The sequence below is a fragment of the Hyperolius riggenbachi genome, chromosome 5 (assembly GCF_040937935.1).
Source record: "Hyperolius riggenbachi isolate aHypRig1 chromosome 5, aHypRig1.pri, whole genome shotgun sequence".
Classification (NCBI taxonomy): domain Eukaryota; kingdom Metazoa; phylum Chordata; class Amphibia; order Anura; family Hyperoliidae; genus Hyperolius; species Hyperolius riggenbachi.
This window is the reverse complement of record NC_090650.1, coordinates 18,675,479-18,692,566: the sequence shown is the minus strand read 5'-3', so window position 1 is coordinate 18,692,566 and position 17,088 is coordinate 18,675,479. Positions and strand designations below refer to the sequence as shown.

General features: G+C 46.0%; 1 protein-coding gene and 1 long non-coding RNA gene across 5 annotated transcripts in view; one reads left to right on the top strand and one right to left on the bottom strand.

The window, feature by feature from the left end:
- VIPR1 (vasoactive intestinal peptide receptor 1) overlaps positions 1-17,088 on the bottom strand; it is a 370,245-nt gene that overhangs the window by 177,321 nt on the left and 175,836 nt on the right. The gene's annotated exons all lie outside the window — the stretch shown is intronic.
- LOC137517998 (uncharacterized) overlaps positions 6,670-17,088 on the top strand; it is a 180,016-nt gene continuing 169,597 nt past the window's right edge. The window contains exon 1 of the long non-coding RNA XR_011020725.1: positions 6,670-6,893. This is a non-coding gene — a long non-coding RNA (uncharacterized lncRNA). The remainder of the gene's footprint in view (positions 6,894-17,088) is intronic.

Below are 17,088 nucleotides of genomic sequence, written 5' to 3'. Positions count from 1 at the left end.
TTCTCTGCCTGAAAGAGTTAAATATGAGGTATGTAAGTGGCTGACTCAGTCCTGACTCAGACAGGAAGTGATTACAGTGTGACCCTCACTGATAAGAAATTCCCCTTTTTATCTCTTTCTTGCTCTCAGGAGCCATTTTCTGCTAGAAACGTGTTTTATAATTGGAATTTCTTATCAGTGAGGGTCACACTGTAGTCACTTCCTGTCTGAGTCAGGACTGAGTCAGCCACTTACATATTTGATATGTAACCCTTTCAGGCAGAGAAAGAAAAAAAGGAACACAGCACAGTTATTTGTGTGCTAGGCACTGTACATACACATGTCTATCTCATCTTGTCACATGTCAGTTGGGGAATCCTTTAAAGACCTTGCCAGGAGGGTTCCTTGAGATACAAAAAGCATTTGTAGGGTTCCTCCAGGATAAAATGGTTGAGAAAGGCTCCTGCAGATGATAACCTGTGCCAAAAAAGACACCTCTCCATTACTAGGTACGATATGAGACTGGAGGCACCTGAAGTTGGAAAAACGTATATGGATCTATAAGGCAGTATCCAAAGATAAAACCTTGTAGGTATCTTACCTTGTGGATGCCTTGGTCAGGAAAAGGGAAATTCGTAGATGAGGATAAAATTCAAATAATTTTTATTATTGCACAAATTTCCTTTTTCCTGATTTTTCATTATATGGGGTTGATTCACAAAGGTTACTTATTTTTCACCTTAACTGTAAAGAGTGCTAATGCATGAGATAAACAAATAAGGAGAGATACTTCATGAGATAAATAGAGGAGAGCTAAACCATGAGTCATGTCTAATAAGGAGAGCTAAACTGGGAGTTATGTCTAATAAGGAGAACTAAACCATGAGTTATGTCGAATAAAGAGAGCTAAACCATGAGTTATGTCAAATAAGGAGAGCTTAACCATGAGTTATGTCAAATAAAGAGAGCTAAACCATGAGTTATGTCAAATAAGGAGAGCTAAACCATGAGTTGTGTCAAATAAGGAGAGCTAAACCATGAGTTATGTCTAATAAGGAGAGCTAAACCGTGAGTTATGTCTAATAAGGAGAGCTAAACCGTGAGTTATGTCTAATAAGGAGAGCTAAACCATGAGTTATGTCAAATAAGGAGAGCTAAACCATGAGTTATGTCAAATAAAGAGAGCTAAACCATGAGTTATGTCAAATAAAGAGATCTAAACCATGAGTTGTGTCAAATAAGGAGAGCTAAACCATGAGTTATGTCTAATAAGGAGAGCTAAACCGTGAGTTATGTCTAATAAGGAGAGCTAAACCATGAGTTAAGTTAGATAAGGGGAGCTAAATCATGAGTTAATACATTTAACCTCCTGAGCGGCGTAACATTACTTTTTGCCTGATAATTAAATATTTGTCCCAAATGACTGTAAAGCATATATCTAGCACTAGGCTAGCTAGTAGAAGTGTCCGGCACTCTCCGATTCCCGCCGCTCCCCTTTTATACATTACCCAGCCTGGATCCAGTGATCGGCGCAGCCTCCCCGGACAGCTCCGGTCTTCACTATGGGAAGGATCATACATGACGTCATGCGCAAACCCGATCCTCCCCATAGAGAGGCTGGAGCTGTGTGGAGAGGCTGCAGCGATCGCTGGATACGGGGGGGGGGGGGGGGGGTAATATATAACCGGGGGAATCGGGGGGGGGGAGGGGGAATCGCAGGGGATCCAGGGGTGCCCGACACTTTTACTAGCTAGCCTAGTGCTATCTATAGGCTTTACAGTCATTTGGGACACATTTTTAATTATGGGGGACTCCTGGGGCCACAGAGCGGTATGCCCGACACAGTGTTGGGCATACCACTAAGGAGGTTAAGGAGAGATAAATTGTGAGTTAATAAATAAGATGAGATAATTTAACAGAAAAGCTTTGTGAATCAGGCCCCATATGTTTTTCCATACAACAACGGGCGCCTCCAGTCTCATATAGCCCCTAGTGCATACCCCTAGTTCAGGGGGGATTAGTCCTAGGAGAAATTCCTAGTACCAAAAATCCTTTCTTTGGAGCAGTGACCACCACCACACTCATCAAGGCCGAGTGGGGGCGCTACTTCCCCACATGCGCTAACGAGAGATTGTCACACATAGCAACCAAACTTTGTGGGTGTATCTATTACTATCTTCTCTATTACCCTGCTGGTGACCTAACGATATTGAGCCAGATTGGGCTACAGGATCTCCCTGTGTTTTTTCCACAACTTTACAATGTCTCCATTGCTATCAGCAAACAGTTGCCCACATGCCATGTTATTCTCAGCGGCCAACTCTTGCATGCCCAAATCTCAGGTTCAAAAAGGTCTGCAAATGGGATGTGAGAGCACTTGGCATTAGCCCAGAAGATTGGGTGGTGGTGGTGGCAGCTGATGAAGACACCAGGCATCAAATGGTGCAAGTAGGGGTGTCAACATGGCTGGATTTCAGACAAGGCAGTAGCAGTTAGCCTGCCAAACATGAATCCTGCTGCACAGAGTATGCACAAAGAGGTGGGTAGCTACCAACAACCAGATCTGGCACTCGGGCGGATTAAGGGGCAGCTAATGGGCACTTTCAGTGATTTCTGAGCTGCCTGTCATTCATCAAATGTGCTGCTCATCAAGGATCTTACAATTTAATCCTATCATATCATTTAAAGTCGATCCGAGATGAACTTTTGCTCATTGCATAATTAAGTTCCTTTCCTATTGTTTATAGGGCGTTCCTCAAGCCAAATACTTTTTTGTTTTTGTTTTAATACTCTAATTCCCTATAAACTAAACAAGCCTTGCTTACAGCTTCTCAGAGAGCCTTGGTATTTTCAGACAGTAGCAAGGGCTCATGGGAGCTCAGTCTGGGCAGGAGGAGGGGGAGGTATTACTAGCCAGAGATTTCAAAGGCAGAGGGAAGGAGGAGGGGGGATTAGGTTTTTTTTCACAGGCTGAGTGCTGAAGATGCAGATCAGCTTGCCTGTGTGTAATGTTTACAAACAACATGGCTGCTGTCATTGCATCACAGGAAGAAATCATTATATTCTATTAAAGCTGTTTGCAGCTAGATTTGCTGTGTAAACTATCTAAACTTTAGATACGATATATATACACAAGTTACTTGTTATAGCTAGTTTTTCATCTCGGATTCGCTTTAGCTGTCCTCAGGAGGAGTTTATAATGTAATCCTTGCTATCACTTCAATAACTGTCCTCAGAAAGCCTACAATCTAATCTCTGTCGTGATGGGGAGGTGGAGGGGGGGGGGGTGAGTTTAGGATGCTGCTGGTCCAGGGCAGCTAGTGATAGAGAGCCTTGGGTGCTAAAAAGTACAAGTCCAGCCCTGGGTGTCAAGCAGACAAGGAAAAAGAAATAAAACCAAGGAATGTGAAGCCCAAAGCCAAAACGTCCTCAACGTCGCCCCCGGCATTTGCAAAGTGAAGTCCTAAATGTGACCAGAATATTCGGTGCCTCCACATTGCTATTCCAGGTAAGATTTGCTAACGCTATTTTATTTTTTAAGTTGCCTTTCCATTTACAATCAGCTAGCTATGATTACGTTACTTTACAACCATGGCAACGGTCTACTTTTTGGATTACAGTAATCCCCCAAATCTTGCTTTTTTTGATTGGAATGGAAATATCCAAACAGTTTATTTTATTTTTTTTACAGTTTCATTTATGTGGCTAAAAAGTATGCGCACCGACCGTAAGTAGATCTGACAGACGAAGAAAGCTCAATCTCACACCTAAATTACAGTACTTTAAAGATCTGCTGCTGATGTTGTCCATACACTAGGTGTTTTAACCCATTGATATACCGCAGATTCATTTACTGTGATCGAATCTGATAGAAATCACTAATGCAAATGTTGCCTGATCTATCATTTTTGCTTGATCGGTTGAGTTGGAAGAGCGTCTAGCGGCGTTCAATTCGACACCGACTGACTCACTTGTACTGGTTAGTGATGGGTCGTTCGCGAACGAGCCGGCTCTAAGAGCCGGCTCTTTGCTGCGAACGACAAGAGCCGGTTCTCAGTTTCAAAAGAGCCAATGCCTCAGCCGCCCCATACAGCCCTGCTTTGGTCTGTAATAAAGGGCGCTGAGGCATGCTGGGAGATGTAGTCCTCCTCTCGCAGCTTGTAGGAGTGTATGGGGCGGAGCAGAGCAGTAGCAAGAGGGATTGCACCAGTCAGAGAAGCAGTCTGGAGTTGTCATGGAGACGGGGCGGGGCTTTTACTCCGATTCTGAGTGGTGTCTAGTGATATTTAATGAAGAGCCGATTGAGAGCCGTAAGAGCTGGCTCTTTAATGGGAGCCGATTCAGAAGAGCCGATTCTCTGAGAAGAGCCGGAATTCCCATCACTAGTACTGGTCACTTGTCCTCCTGTGTCTGGTGGTTTACTTTATGCCGTGGGTCTCCTCCTCCCCATGTCCTCATCTCTTCCTGGTCATGTGACACAAGCTGAAGTTCAAACACTAGAGGTCCAGCAGCATACATGAAGTAAACCACTGGACACGGGAGAGCACCCACCAGCCAGACAGATGAGAGCTCTGCTGCCAGCCGCGGAGAGCACAAATAGGGGGCGTCCTGGGCAGCAAGTCAGGCGGAGGCGGCTACACAGATTTTCAAAGGCAGCAATAGATCCCTCTCTGGTCAGATTTGATCAGTGATGGATTTATCTGATGGTTGATCTGGTGGCCACTAGGGGTGTGGCCACCTTTAGTGCCAGATACTGCAGGATAAATTCAGAGGTCTTGGTGGCGTCCCTGCGTGGTTGGAAGAGTTTTTCCATTTGGAAGGTGTGAAGGAGGAGCTACACAATATTAGGCAAGTACTTTTCATGTTTCTGATGGTTGCAGGCTTGCAGCAATGTGTGTGTGAGGTTTTTTTTTTCCATTTAAAGGATTACGTTTTCTGCATAAAATGTAGGTACCCTCTAAACCTATTAATTTAAGTGTTATGATCAAGGCAGAGAGAGGGAGGGAGGGAGGTAGAGACAATGGAGTGTTACATTGGTTTTGGCACAAGTATCTCAGCAATGTATGAAGGGGGATCCAAAAATTCCGTGATCATGCAACTTTTCTCCATTTTTCATTATGGTATAAACCACAAATATTAGACACGTGAAATCTGCCAAATACACATTAAAACAATGCAAAAGAACATACCAACATCGCTCTAAACAAATCACACTTCTTCCAACAAATGTGTAACTACTGAGGGTCCAGGCACAATGGGGGCCACAATCTTATTCTGTCTGATACTAGGGCCACTCTTCTAGGGCTGCAGTCTTGTTATGGGTGGGGGGAGTCATGGTGGCTGCATTTGTTATGGGTGGGAGGAGTCATGGTGGTCACACTTGTTATAGGTGGGGGGAGTCATGGTGGCTGCATTTGTTATGGGTGGGAGGAGTCATGGTGGCCACACTTGTTATAGGTGGGGGGAGTCATGGTGGTCACAGTTGTTATGGGTGGGGGGAATCATGGTGGCCACACTTGTTATGGGTGGGGGGAGTCATGGCACCGAAATTTAAATAAAAAAGTCAGATACTTACCTAAGGAGAGGGAGGCTCTGGGTCCCGTAGAGCATTCCCTCTCCTCTCCCGGTCCCCGCTGTTGCGTTGGCTCCCCTGTAGTGGTATTCAACCGTTTTGGTCAAATACCGCTGTTTCCCTGCCGAAGGGAGGCTTCGGAAATGCTTCAGGAGCCAGAGTGCTCCCAAAGACGGCCACTCTACACTGCGCACGCGCGAGCGCCCTCTATGACGCACTTGCGCATACGCAGTGTGGAGCCGCCTGTCTTCGGGAAGACTCGGCTCCCGAAGACTTCCGAAGTCCCCGTGGCGGGGGATTTGACCGGGGGAGGCAGCGCAGCACCGGGGGCACCAGGAGAGGAGAGGGAAGGCTTATTAGGACCTGAGCCTTCCCTCTCGTTAGGTGAGTATCTGACTTTTTTTATTTAAATATGGATTCCCATTAGCTTTAAGGTGACCTTGTAGGGAAAACAAGTGTCCCAAAGGGATACCTACTTTGGGAGAGGGGACCATCTGGGTCCTTCAGAGGCTTCCCTCATCCTTCTCCATCGGGCCTTTCCAGCATTGCATTCTCCAACAGACCATCGACAAGAGCTTGTCAAATGCTCATGCATGCCTGGTAGCACGGACCCGTTCGGGCTCGGCTCTTTTTGCCGAAGCCTGATCGGGTCCCTACTTGTGTGCCCAATCGTGCATTTTCTGTCTAACCCTGAGTGGGTCCCTTTTCCAAGCTAAGTATCTACATTTTTGGATTGCAAACTTCACAGGTTTGCTTTAAATTTGTTATCTGAACCTCAGTCGACCTGAGTAAACCTTAGTCCTATGACTCCCACCTATTGACTGCTAGAAATGATCCTTCCTTCTCTGTGCCTAGCACCGACCTTACTCCCTTAAAAGGTCAAATCTCATTGAGCTACCTATTTGGTTGGCCTACATGCATGTTGGGGTTTTCCATGGTTGATAAACCACAATGTGTACATAGGCACACAAAATAGATAAAATCTGCAAAACAGTTTAAAAAATGGTATCTTGCTTCCTGTAAAAGAACATTGTTTTGTACTTCCCTTATCTAGGCTGTTCCTCTTGGCAGAAGGACAAACATCTGGTGTAAAATGATGAGTCGTAGGCTGGACAGCTGAACAAAGCATGACCCCTACGCTATATTTGCCAACATTTGGGCATCTTCCCACCCAGCAGAGTCCAGGTTCCTTGATGACAGCCAGATACGAATGGAAATATCCTGTGTAGGATCAGAGCTCTGCTCCGATGGGAAGAAACATCTTCAGAACTTCTGTGACTTAAAATGAGATTGGAGCAGATGTAAGCGGAGATACAAGCTGACCTCCTGGACTTCACTGATGGTAGGTGAAGCTCTGCATCAAATCAAAGGACCAACAGGGAGGGATGACACAGAAGGCAGCTAGATACGGTACTGGGAAGAGGGTTGCCTTTGATGAAGGGTTCAAATCCTGAATAAGTAAAACATTAAAGGGAAACCGAGGTGAGAGGGATATGGAGGCTGCCATATTTATTTCCTAGTAAACAATGCTAGTTGCTTGGCAACCCTGCTAATCTTCTGGCATAGGAAGTGTTTGAGTCAAAACCCAACAAACATGCAGCTAATCCAGTAAAAGGTGAGTCAGAGTACCTGATCTGCAGCATGCTTGTTCAGGATCTATGGCTAAAAGTATTAGAGGCAGAGGATCAGCAGGACAGCCAGGCAACTGGTATTGTTTAAATGGAAATAAATATGGTAGCCTCCTTATATCCCTCACCTTGGGTTCTCTTTAAGGCGTTAATGGACAAGGCGCTCTAATGCTCGCCCATGGAGAGAACCCTAAAGTTGGCCATACACTGGTCGATTTGCCATCAGATTCGACCAACAGATAGATCCCTCTCTGATCGAATCTGATCACAGAGGGATCGTATGGCTGCCTTTACTGCAAACAGATTGTGAATCGATTTCAGCCTGAAACCGATCACAATCTGGTGGTGGTGCCGCCGCTCCCCCCCGCATACATTACCTGCTCCACCGGCGCGAGTCCCTCTCTGTCCCCGCAGCTTCTTCTCCGCGCTGGTCTCCGGGTCCGGCATGCTTCACTTCTTCCTGCCCGGCAGGAAGTTTAAACAGTAGAGCGCCCTCTACTGTTTAAACTTCCTGCCGGGCTAGAAGAAGTGAAGCATGCCGGAGACCAGACCAGAGCGGAGACGGAGCAGCGGTGACCAGGGGGAGTCGAGCCGGCGGAACAGGTAATGTATTGCCGCTCTATTGCGTCTGTCGTCGGGCACTCGAACGCCACTAGCGACGCGTTCCCTACCCGCGGGCGTAATTTCCCGCACGGAGCGATCGACAGGATCAATCTATTTCGGGACGAAATAGATCGAAATTTAGCGTGTAGCGTTAACAATGTGACAGCAGATTCGATCTCAGTGATCGAATCTGCTGTCGATTGGCGGGGAATCGGCCTAGTGTATGGCCAGCTTAGGAAGCTGCAACTCTGAAGCATTTTGAGCCTGCCAGCAGAAAAGTTCAATATACATGTTATTTGTCTATTTGGCCTTGTAGAGTCTAAGGTTCTAATAGAGATCAAATAGCTCTCTTAATAAAATGGGACGCTTTACTAAATATAATTTTTCCTTATGATTCAGCACTTCCAAATATGAAACTATCTAGAGTCGCTAGTGTATAGTCAACCTATAGGTTATACATTTTTCAGAACCACGCCAATCCCGCTATTTCCGACTTTCTGGTCCTCATCAGTGCATGGCAGGGATGGATATGGGCATCCATCTGAAAATGGCGCCTGTGAATAATGGCGCACAGTGTTGCCGCTAATCCGTTTGCCGCTTATCGCTATTTAACGTTAAAGCCTTATTGTTATTTAGCGTTAAAGCCTTATCGTTATTTAGCGTTAACACACAGAACCCTCTCTGTACCTATCCCTAACCCCTAAACCCCCCTGGTGGTGCCTAACCCTAACCACCCCCTGGTGGTGCCTAACCCTAACCACCCCCTGGTGGTGCCTAACCCTGAGACCCCCCTAGTGGTGCCTAACCTTAAGACCCCCCAGTGGTGCCTAACCCTAACCACCCCCCTGGTGGTGCCTAACCCTAAGACCCCCCTAGTGGTGCCTAACCTTAAGACCCCCCAGTGGTGCCTAACCCTAACCTTGACAGTGTTACATTAAATCCATTCTCCGTTTTGCAGTTAAATAACGTCTGCAGTTTGGCTTATGTAGGGCGCTATTGATAAATAACGTTAGTGTGTGCCACTATTGATAAACAACGTTAGTGTGTGCCGTTTTTCTTCTTTTTTCCCTGTGCGCCATTATTATGCAGTACTAACGATAAATAGCGATAAGCGTATCTTTTTAATGCGGCGCCATTTTTATGCATAGGCGCTGTGCGCCATTATTCACTGTCTACAGGATAGGGCTTGGACCAGTACTACTGAATTAGGGATGGTCATGAAATGCTGATATCTGATTCCACGGAAATTACGATTTACGCCAATGCCGATCACCGATACTGCAAATTTCTGGTTTCTATTTTTCTAGGACTCTTTTTTTTTGTAATTTTTTGCATTCTCTGATTGGCCATTTGCTTCTGAGTTGACTCAGAAGTATTGGACCAGAGAATGCAGTGATCAGAATACCACGGAATCATTAGGTCGATCACAAGACTCAAGAAAACTCGATAGTATTGGAGTCTTGTGATTAGTCTAAAATGAATGGGATAATCTGATTTCCGAGGAAAAATTCTGCGTTCTCTGATTGGTCCAACGCTTCCAAGTTTTGAGAGCAAACTTATGAGGATGCGCCGAATGTCAGCTCACCCTGCTGCCCTCAAATTCCCGTAGCTGCCCCCGAATCCCCCATGCGCGGGGCGCGCTCTAGAGCGGTGCCCAAGTCAGGCAACACCTGCAAGATGTCGAAAGCACTTGCTTCAAATTATTTTTGTGCCATTAAAGGAAACATCCAAGCAAAAAATAAAATCAAAATCGACTTACCTGGTGCTTCCTCCAGCCCCTGGCAGCCGTCCTGTGCCCTCGCCGCAGCTCCGATGGCTCCCGGTGTCCTTTGCTGCAGCAGCCGACCTCGCCAGGTCGGGTTCCGGGTCGGCTTCTTGTGTGCTCCACGGAGCGGCTCACGTGGTCCGGCCAACGGCATCAGGTCTGCTCTGCGCAGGTGCAGTAGTTCTGTGCCTGCGCAGTACAGACCCGACGACGTCGGCTAGACCACGTGACCCGCTCCGTGGAGCACACAAGAAGCCGCAGCAAAGGACACCGGGAGCCACCGGAGCTGCGGCGAAGGCACAGGACGGCTGCCAGGGGCTGGAGGAAGCCCCAGGTAAGTGGATTTTGATTAGATTTTTTGCTTGGACCATTTTAAGCAGAGAAGGGTCTTTTTGGGGAGTTAGTTATGTCGTAGAGGGGGGCTGCTGTGACGCTGAGAAAAGAATACGCTTATATTTGTTAGGTAAGAATGTTGGACTCACACTGAGACACGTGCATGTCCTGACAATAAACCATTAATAAGAATCTGCACAGAGGAATTGATCTTTGCTCTAATTATATCTGTAAAGTAGACATTTCCCCACTTCCTTTTCTCATTCTAATAATGAAGGTGATTTCCTGTGTAGTCCCTTCTCTCTATAACAGTGTGTCTTGTAGACAGGGCCGGTTCTCTCATGAAGCAAGGTGAAACACTTGCATCAGGCAGCAGAGATTACAGGGGCGGCATGTTTGTACTGTGTTTACACTAACAGCATGCAGTCAGAGTAGGAGGAGAAGTGAGAGGAGAGCGAAGGGATGGGGTCATCATTGGGGAAAAGCAGCTTGTTGTGCTATGTGAGGAGTCTGTCAGTGAGTGAGGAGGGGGAGACAGGAGAGCAGCATTGGGGAAAAACAGCTTGTTGTGCTGTGTGAGGAGTCTGACAGTGAGTGAGGAGGGGGGAGGCAGGAGAGCATCATTGGGGAAAAGCAGCTTGTTGTGCTGTGTGAGGAGTCTGACAGTGAGTGAGGAAGGGGGAGGCAGGAGAGCAGCATTGGGGAAAAGCAGCTTGTTATGCTGTGTGAGGAGTCTGACAGTGAGTGAGGGGGGAGGGGGTGCAGGAAAGCATCATTGGGGAAAAGCAGCTTGTTGTGCTGTGTGAGGAGTCTGGCAGTGAGTGAGGAGGGCAGGCAGGAGAGGCAGTGTTTCATTTGACTTGCACAGCAGAAGGGAGGAGGTGGCACTGCTGTCCTGACTGAGGGGGATTGGAGAAGCTGAGGGTGAGCAGTTTGTTTGTCACAGACTCCCAGCCAGCCAGTGTGCTATTGTGTTGAGCTGCAGCATTCCATCTGAAAACATAAAATGAAGCAGAGCAAGTTGTTGGGTGCTGTGCCATCATTCCAAATTGGGGGGGGGGGGGGGGGGTGCATCCTCACGAGTCTAGAACTGGCCCTGCTCATAGAAGCCTGCAACCGCTTGCCATACGCAGCCAGAGTTCTGGCAACTTTTACTCAGCCTAGAGCTGCGAGACGCCCGGAGACCCATTAATCAGAGCTGTTTATTTTCAATAGTTTGGACATTAATAGAACATGACTCAGAATTCCAAAAAGTCAAAGAAACATGTAAAAAAAAAGAAAGAAAGATAAATTAATATAAAAAGCCAACTTGGATCATTGCTCATTTCACTTTCTCACATAGGAGAAAATAAACACGATATCTGAGAACACACATAACGAGCGCACATAATGGCCTCGCTTTTCGCTGCCGGTACACGATTATTTCTGACTCCATTTGGCTGGCGGAGTAATCGGCCTCCATTAAACGCCACACTGAGAAAATTAGTGGAATTACTGTGTTTGTGTGTAGGTGCAAAGGATTCTGGGAGTTTGGTGAGCACACATGCATGGAGTGTTTGCATTCAAATTCAATACTTAAAGAGGAACTCCAGTGAACATTTTACTGTTGGCAGGTGATGTAGCTGCTGCATGGTTTTGGCAGTTGGAAACAGCTGTAAACAGCTATTTTCCACAATGCAACAAGGTTCACAGACAGGAACATGGGAGGGGTTTCTTGTGGGAGGGGTTTCACCACAATATCATTTATACAGCGCCCCCTGATGGTCTGTTTGTGAAAAGGAATAGATTTCTCATGTAAAAGGGGGTATCAGCTACTGATTGGGATAAAGTTCAATTTTTGGTCGGAGTTTCTCTTTAAAAGGGACCCTGAGCACTCGTTAAAAATGAAATAGTGACTTACCTGGGGCTTCCTCCAGCGCACTGTAGGCCGCAAGGTCCCCTCACGTCCTCCTGGCTCCTCTGCTGGTCCCGGCTGGCGGCTTCGTTATGAAATGACTTCGGCCTGTGTTCAGGCCTGCTTCCCGCTTTGTCACTTTGCGACATCACGGCGGCCGACTACACGTCATCATGCGGGCCGGCGTGAGAGTCCTGCGCATGCGCGGTTCTCTAATGTCTCTAATATACAGGACTCTCATGCCGGCCCGCGTGATGATGGGTAGCTGATAGAGTTGTCCCGAACAGTTCGGCTGCGAACATATTCTTGCGAACATCTCATGGTTCGCTTTTGCGTCGAAACGCGAACTGTATGGCGAGCTCGACCCGACCCCTATACTACATCATTGGGCTAAAGTTTGACCCTCTACATCACAGTCAGCAGACACATGGCAGCCAATCAGGCTGCACTCCCTCCTGGAGCCCCTCCCCCCACCCCCATTATATAAGGTAGCTGCGTCTGCAATTATCTCACTCGGTGTTGCTGCAGTAGTGAGAGAAGGGAGAGGAACCTGCTGCAGAGATAGGGAAAGCTTAGTTAGGCTCTTGTAGCTTGCTCCTAGCTGATATTTGTTGTTGAAAAGCAGCACAAAAAGAGCTCTTTTCAGAGCTAATGTTCTTGTGAAGTCTTCTTTTTTTTTATGCCACTGACGCTGCATTATACAGCCCTGTGTGTCGCAGCTGGCCCTTGCTAATTACTACTGTGCCAGGCCCAGCACATTCAGTGCCTATCTTTTCACTGCACCTGTGTGTGTGATAGCTGCACATTTGTAATACCAGTCCTACCATGCATACCTGTTCATGTTCACTGCACCTGTGTGTCAGTCCCCACACACAGCATCTCTGCCTGCATGCTGTGCGACTGCCTTCTCCGCCACCACCAACATGGTCCAGGACTCCAGGTGGATTCCTGAATTTTTAAGGCCGCTGCTAGCAGCGGCCGCTATAATTATTTTTCTGGTACATGTACATGCCTGCCTAATTTTTCTGGCTGCACTGCAGCTGCAATAACAAAACAAAAGGCATGTACATGTGTCAATTCCCCTTCGTGATCATTACCATGCCACGGTGAAGGGGCTTGCGTATCACAATGAAGCGGCTGAATGAGTGTGTTGGGGGGCACACCTGACCCAAGAATATAGATAATAAGGTTGTTGCTTCATTGTGGACAGACCAAACTCGATCAGCTGGACACTCAGTCACTGTTGTTCTGTCATTCAGCTACCTCAGCCCAGCGACAAGATGGGCTTGAAAACCGCCATCGCCTGCACTCTCGCCATGGTGCGCACCAGTCCAGCACGGCCGTCACTACGCAAACAGCTGTTTGCGGTGCGTTACATGGTGAGTTTGGTCTGTCAGTGTGAAACAGTACTCTAATTACACTCCCTGATTGATGTATACACATGCAAGATGTTTTAAAGCACTTTAGGCCTCCAATTTAGCAATAAAATGCGATTTCTGCCCTTAAACCCTGCTGTTCGTAAAATTCGGATTTTTCCCCGGGACTTTTGGCGTGTATCCCACTCCGCCATGCCTCCCTACAGGTGTTAGACCCCTTGAGGCCTGGAACCCACTACAAAACCCTATCGCTAATCGCAGTTGCTAGCGTTTTGTATGAGCAGTTTGTAAGCGATTTCATGAGCGTTTTAGGGAGCGATTTTAAAAAGTGTATCAATTTGCCAGCGGTTGTGTAGCGATTAGCGTTTTAAAGTCTGATTGGTCCTTTCTATTAATTTTAATTTTGTTACAGTGTGCAGTAACTTCAAATCGCTAGCAAAATAGCTCCGTGCAGGTTCTGATGAGCGATTACGCCAGCGATTATATACTTTACATTGAAGCGCAAAACGCTAAAAAACGCTAACAAAATGCTGCATGTCCTGCGTTTGCGATTTTGCTAATAGCAATCGCTTCTGTGGAATTTGCACCATCCATTTACATTGGCAGAGCGTTTAGGGAAATTGCTAGCGATTTATCACGCTCCCTAACCGCTCAAAAATCACTCTAGTGGGTTCCAGCCCTCAAACATCTTTTCCATCACTTTAGTGGCCACAATTAATGTTTGTAGTTTTGAAAGTTCGCCTGTCCATTGAAGTCTATGACGGTTTGAAAGTTTGCATGTTCGCAAACTTTTTTTTGCGTGTTCGGGTTCCAGGTTCACAAACCTAAAATCAGAGGTTCGAGACAACTTTAGTAGCTGGCTGGCGTGATGTCGCAAAGTCTCATGTTTTTATTTTCAGTTATATAGCTTTTTGAAAAACAAAAACAAACAAACAAAAAAAACATTGCATCCTATTGTGACAGTTGCAGTTTAGAAACCACACTCCGTCTTTTAAGCTATAAAACAAAGCAGAAATAATGACCCTTTGATCCTTCCAGCAGTAAAACCTCATTTCAAGCTGTCTCTGTTTGGGCTGGTGCACACCTAGAGTGTTTGCACTGGCCCTTTCTTGGCTGTTTAAAGAAAAACTGAGACAGAAAGGGAGAGAGAAATTATACATACCTGGTGCTTCCTCCAGCCCCTTCCAGGCGTATTGCTTCCTCGTTGTCCTCCTCCAACTCCTGGATCTTCTGCCCCAAAAAGTCCTCTGGTCCGGGGCATACCCAGCCGCACACGCACGCCGTATTTTTAGGATATAAAAAGCCAACTTGGATCATTGGTCATTTCACTTTCTCAGAAGAAGAGAAAATAAACACCATATCTGAGAACACACATAATGAGCGCACATAATGGCCTCGCTTTTCGCTGCCGGTACACAGCGATTATGTTTGACCCCATTTGGTTGACGGAGTAATTGGTCTCCAATTAACGCCACACTGAGAAAATGAGTGGCATTATGCAAAGGATTCTGGGAGTTTGGTGAGCACACATGTAAGGAGTGTTTTGCATTACTCCGTATTAGTGCATAGATAATGTCAGTGCCGTTTCTGGACGTTTGTGGGCCACAGGTTAGGCACCCTTTGCCTTGTCCGATCGTGTGAACAGAAAGATTGTATCTTACATCATTCAATTTTACAGGCCGCAATAACAAACAGAAATGATGTTTCATACTGCACCCAATTTTTCCACGTTTTGCGATCCGTTTCAAGATTTACTAAAAACGCAAGGACACGAGGTGTACAATGGAAATCACATGTATATGTTCACACCAGTGTGATATGATTGTGACGTGATTTTGCCTGATCACAAACGTTGGTCCTGTTGACTTTTTAAAGAATTTGCGCTTGGGTGGTAAGTATAGGAAATTGTGTAGCAAATCACGTTGCTGTTCAAGTTTCTTGCAGTGCAGCAACTTACTGTTATATATTTTTTCCCCGCTTTTTTTATCGGTAATCGCACACGCACAGTGCAACCTGTCCAAGCGATTGAAGTCATGTCGCCTCGCGCTTTCCAGTGAGAAGCAGTCCTAACACAGAATGTGCCACACGCAACAACTATGAGGGCAGAAACCCACTAGGAGCGATTTTCTGAGCGGTTTGCGATTTGAAAACTCTTGCTAATGTAATGCTATGGGGGTGATCCCACCGGAGCGATGTGATTTATAAAAATCCCCCATAGCATTGCATTAGCAAGTGCTTTTTCAAATCGATAGCACTTAGGCCCAGTGCACACCAAAACCGCTAGCAGATCCGCAATACGCTAGCGGTTTTGGGAGCAGATTTCAGTGCGATTCTAGGCATAGAGCGGATTTCTAAACATACCGAGCGGTTTTGGCTGCATTTTTGTGTAGCAGATTACACATATTGTTACAGTAAAAGCTGTTACTGAACAGCTTCTGTAACAAAAACGTCTGGGGAACCGCTCTGATGTAGCGTTTTTCAGAGCGGTTTGCGTTTTTCCTATACTTTACATTGAGGCAGAAACTCTTTTGCAAACCGCAAACGTGCAGCAGGAGGCACGTTTGCGGTTTGCTACAGTCCTCAAACCGCCGCTGTGCACCAGCCCATTGAGATACATTAACCGAGCTTGGCAGTTGGAAAAATCTGTTATTTCCCACAATGCAACAAGGCTCACAGACAGGAAACCGTTAGGACCATGGTCCTACTCCTGACATCACACTGTGATGTCAGGACCTGATCTATTCCAGTAATGGTTAAGATTTCTCATGAGAAAGGGGGTATCAGCGACTGATTGGGATGAAGTTCAGTCCTTGGTTACAGTTCCTCTTTTGTCTGTATTGATACAGAATGTACCATATAATTGGATCCACGATGTGCTGATATTCAATTATTGTGCTTATGGGTTTCCCCATACGCCACCATCGACTTATTATTATTATTTAGTACTTATATAGCACCGACATCTTCTGCAGTGCTGTACAGAATATATATTGCCTTGACACTTAAAGGGCAACTGAAGCAAGAGGGATATGGAGGCTGACATGTTTATTTCCTTTATAACAATGCCTGGCAGCCCTGCTGATCCTCTGCCGCTAGTACTATTAGCCATACACCCTGAACAAGCATGCAGCAGATCAGGTGTTTCTGACATTACTGTCAGATCTGACAAGATTAGCTGCCTGCTTGTTTCAGGTGTGATTCAGACACTACTGCAGGCAAATAGATCAGCAGGGCTGCCAGGCAATGTGTATTGTTTAAAAGGAAATAAATATGGCAGCCTCCATATTCTTCTCACTTGAGTTCCCCTTTAACTGTCCCTCAATTTAGGGGGAAGCCAATTTAACCTAACTTCACCACCATGCTGCCCTATATGACATATGATATATTACTGTTTTCATTGAAGTACCAACACCCTGCTTACACTCTCGCTCACCTGAGCGGATTTGGCATTGATACTGATGTCCTCGATTGGTGGATGCTGCTCTTATTGGGGTGTTGATACTTGTTCTAGTTCACCCAGCTCATTTAGCATCGGCAATGATTAACATAATTAGAGGATACCATATATGTTGTAATTTCAACAGTGCACTGTCATCTTTTAATGAGAAGTTATCGTAACCTGATTATTAGTCAAACTGGAGTATTATTATGTCAACACATACTAAATAAATATATATATTATTCAATATCTTTTCTATAGCCATGAAGCCACTTATAGCTCTGCTTATACTAACTCAGTGATCTGCAAACTTGGCTCTGCAGCTGTTAAGGAACTACAAGTCCCACAATGCATTGCAGGAGTCTGACAGCCACAATCATCATTCATAAACGCAAATGCACTGTGGAACTTGTAGTTTCTTAAAGAGAACCCGAGGTGGGTTTAAAGAATATTATCTGCATACAGAGGCTGGATCTGCCTATACAGCCCAGCCTCTGTT